Here is a 4,206-nt window from a genome sequence, read left to right on the forward strand (position 1 = left end):
AAATCTAAAGGCAAATTCCACGACTTCCCCATCGCAATTGTTTATTTACTCCGGCGCAACGACTCAAAAACCTTAACAGAAGGTCGCCGCACTTTAGAGAACATCCGAGATTTTGAAACATTACGCTCCGAAGAAACGAAAAAATTACGCGCACAAATTGAGGCATTTGATTATGAAAAAATAAATTTGGCGAGACAAATCGAAACAATGGAGACTGAAACTAAACAGCTTAAACAAAAGCTGAACTTAGACAAACGCTACACTTCCCAACTGGAAGACTACTGTGGCGATGCTGGCTTTCCAGTTGCAGCTATAAAACAGGCTGTTATTAGCTCCAAATGTGTTGAGAATTATGATCAAGACGACAGTGAAGATGAGGATATTACCCTCATCACCGGGTGCCCTGTAACTCAGGTCGACACCGACAATGAAATTCTGACAACCTCCGCAGTTTTCGCAACAGCAGAAAGCCCGCTCTATCCGTCCCTCAGCCGGCGCACCTCTCACTCGAAGCAAAACAATCGAAACCGAATGAAAACTCGTCTCAAAACAGACACAATTCCAAGAAAATCCGTCAATGTTTCAGTCGTCAAAACAGTTACAGATGCGAACAATGGTGTAACCACCATTACCAGAGCATTGTCTTGTGAAGAAACTTCAAAACATCGTGAGGTTATCGGCATCATGCCCCGCCGCGGCCCGTTCCAGAGTTACTGGGACAAACTAATGCTCCAAGCATTAGTTTACAATCTAGAGCCCCGCGATGTGTGGCAGATAGTTTTGCTTACAGTTCCAGAAGAGTTACACTCTAAAATTCCTCAAGAATTGAGAACTGGAACAATCCTTGAAAGACAGCTCGGTGAAACTAACGACGACATTTATAATAGAATAAAAGAAGTTTTGCTTCAGATGAGAGGACCACCAAAGGCCGAGTGGCATAGAATCCTTGATCTTAAACAATCAAGTAGAGAAACATTTGAGACTTTTGCAGAGCGTATGTGGGTGATTTTTAGAGAATACAGTGGGATAGAAGAATGCGATCGTAACCACGAAATTCTCTTACAGATGCTACGCAATAATGCTGGACCACTTGTTCAGAATGCGTTGGCTCTGGGTGGAGACCCACCTCAGAATACATTCAACGCACTCGTTGAATGGGCCACAAAAATAGAGCAGCGTTCAAAATTTCTAAAGCCATTCCCTGTAGCGGCAACTCAATGGGTAGCCGAGAGAGACAATAATGTCATTATCTGTGACTATTGTCATCGATCTGGCCATAAACTTGAACGTTGTTTCAAACTGAATGGTGAATTCAGGAAAACAACTCATAAATCTATGCGAAACCATTCAAGAACTTCTCAAACCAGACAGACAACGGCGATTAGTTCTCAAACAGACATCCTCGATGATCTAGAACGAATGAATGACCAAAAATAGGGATGCGTGGCCTCCATTGGGAGCATTGTTTCCAGCAGCAACCGTATAATAGTAAAATCTAATCTTGGAGGCCGATTAGTCGACATATTAATTGACACCGGTGCTGCTTGCTCCTGCACGAATATCCCGTTACCTCTGACAGACGAGACCATTCAAATCAAAGGGATAGATGACACACTAATGACAGCGACCCTTACTAAACCAGTCCGACTTGATTTGGGTGCAATAGTGCTAACTGAGCCGTTCTGGTATTTACCAGGAAACAGCGAGGGTACTGTTTTGGGCATGGACATAATGGAAAAGCATGGCTTTATTATTCACTGTTTGGAAAACCAAATTGAGATTGCTCCAGAGAAAACGAACAAGAAACAATCGCTCAGAAACCATGCAAGCATTATGTCCATCACCACCTCTGATCAAGAATTCCAAGCGTGTCAAAACTCCATGTCTGTGATCATAACCCGAGCAAATGTGCAGAAAAACCTAGATGTACATGAACCAAACAACATTGTTGACCAGTCAGCCAAGCAGGCAGCAATACGTCGCACAGATTTGACATTGGAAATGTCTGATACATCAGCTACAAGAGCCATCCAGACTACACCTATTGACTTAAAACAACAATTCTGGTGGCCAGCAATGGCTGGAGATGTTGACGGTTGGTGTGTTTCTTGCCTTGTGTGTGCTACCTTTAACCCAGGAAAACCTGGCTGCACTAGACTGTGCAGGCCTAATCCACCCAAAGACCCGTGGGGAGCACTGCAGATAGATTTCGTTGGTCCACTTCCCAGTGCCAAAGGGGGGTACCGCTCTTGCCACGTCATAATTGACAAATTCACTTGCAACAACACTGCAAGAACATTGGCACAGGCTTTAGCGAACCAAATCATCTCTCTGTTTGGAGCACAGCTTCAAATCGAATCAGTCAAGAGCAGCCATTTCGCAGGTTTTCTTTTTCCATTCCAGGAACTCCAGATGCCAAGAAAGCATCCAGAACAACCTGTATCCAGCTGGGTCAACGAGACCTACTTACCCATAGTTTTAACTGTGGGAGATGGGTATGGAAATATTCTATGGGGCCATACACACCTCACATTACACTTCTTTCAAAACAGTCAGTCAAATGGTCCCCCGGATTAGAACCGGAACAAAATTTTGTAACAACAAAATTTGCTGTAGTGAGGGAACCACCCATCTCCCCACTCTCAATATAACAGATAATATACAAATTTCCACGACCTTACAACTCAGTGTCAACACCAAGACACACCTCACTCCAAAATTTGGCTCTATTTAATTAATGTTTTAAAAGCCGAACCATGGACTAGATCCTAAAAAGTGTTATAACACGAAGGATCTAGAGCAAAAATTACATTTAGCTGCATGCATACAGCTCCACATAATTTTTAGACACATAGTTCATACAGATTTACTATTTAACCAAACTTGCTCCGCAGAAGACCAGCACAAAACTTGAATTAAATCTGAGACATGTTCATTTAACTGTTAGCCTTTTCCTTTTCAATTCGACCGGATTTATTGAACGTGACATAGCTTGCAGAACATTCGCAAAAGATTTACTTACAACTACTAGACAAAAGATTCTGTTTACATAAGACTCTCACACATGCCTTAAATGATTTGATTAATGCTCTGAATTTACATCGATGGTTCATGTCCAAAAAGAATGAAAGATGTTAATTATTCAGAATTACTTTTTATTTTCATTGTACTTTTATTGTACTTTATTAATGTCTACCAATAATGAATGTATTGGTTGTATTGGGTTCTTTGTCACTTTCCCACTTATTCACCCAGAACAGGTTTTTCCAAATTCCATCACCATATAAATCAGGTAATAAAATGGGTCCACATCATGGGGTATATGACAGTAAGAGACACTGAGACCTGGTTCACTTCTCGCACATGTTGTCATGAAATTCCCAGTTGTATCATCTGTACTTGTAACACTTTAAAGCCTTTCACATGGATACGCAGACACCATCCAGGTGTCACACACACAGTGGTGCGTCGCCCGTGAAATGAACTCTTTTTCTTTTGAGCGATTGACCTGTTTTTGCCCGGAGGTCACTGAAAACTTTTCTATGGGTCAAATCTACATCTTGGGCAGAATACCATTGAACCTGGACATCTCTCCCTGGTGGGAGGACACCTTCGATGTGGAAAGCACCCAAGCTCCAACAGACACCATGGACTGTGCTAAAGAGATGATTCTTAACACAGGTTATCATCTCACTGAAGCCCAGGTGCAGGCCAGTTAGCTAAGAGGACAGTGAAAACCTTGTCCAGTCCATCCACGCTTGGCTCAATATGCAAACACTTGAGTCACACACTTTGCCCTGGTACTCAGCCCCCTGCAACTACCAGATTTACAAAGACTGAGATGATACTACTATGGATGTGGGGAAGGACTGTCAATTCTCAACTTGACCCCTATCGTTTCATTCTGTGTTCATTTTTACTTTTGATGTTTGTTTTTTCCAGATGGCTCTCAGGGGCCAAAAGGGGGAAACTGTAAGACAGTCAAATCCACATCCTGAAGTGTTTTCTCTAACAATGGAAGTTCTTCAAAGACAGGGGTTACAACTGTATCAATCTCACCTATTGTAATTAACTTACATGATTTACATGTCGCGAGAAAGGAACCCCCGAGGGCCAAAAGGTATCTCCTTGTGTTTGTTGGATTTGCATTCAGGGACTGTCTCTGCCTTTTGTTTAGAACTTTCCTTTGAAATGTTGTGAGTGTCA

General features: G+C 42.3%; 1 pseudogene; it reads left to right on the forward strand.

Moving 5' to 3' along the window:
- The first annotated feature begins 207 nt into the window (after window positions 1-207).
- LOC142892513 (uncharacterized) lies at window positions 208-3,710 on the forward strand (annotated as a pseudogene).
- Window positions 3,711-4,206: the final 496 nt, after the last annotated feature.

This window comes from Nelusetta ayraudi, unplaced genomic scaffold (genome assembly GCF_046127955.1).
Source record: "Nelusetta ayraudi isolate G7.1 ecotype Tasmania unplaced genomic scaffold, CSIRO-AGI_Nayr_v1 ptg000034l, whole genome shotgun sequence".
NCBI classification, from domain to species: Eukaryota; Metazoa; Chordata; class Actinopteri; order Tetraodontiformes; family Monacanthidae; genus Nelusetta; species Nelusetta ayraudi.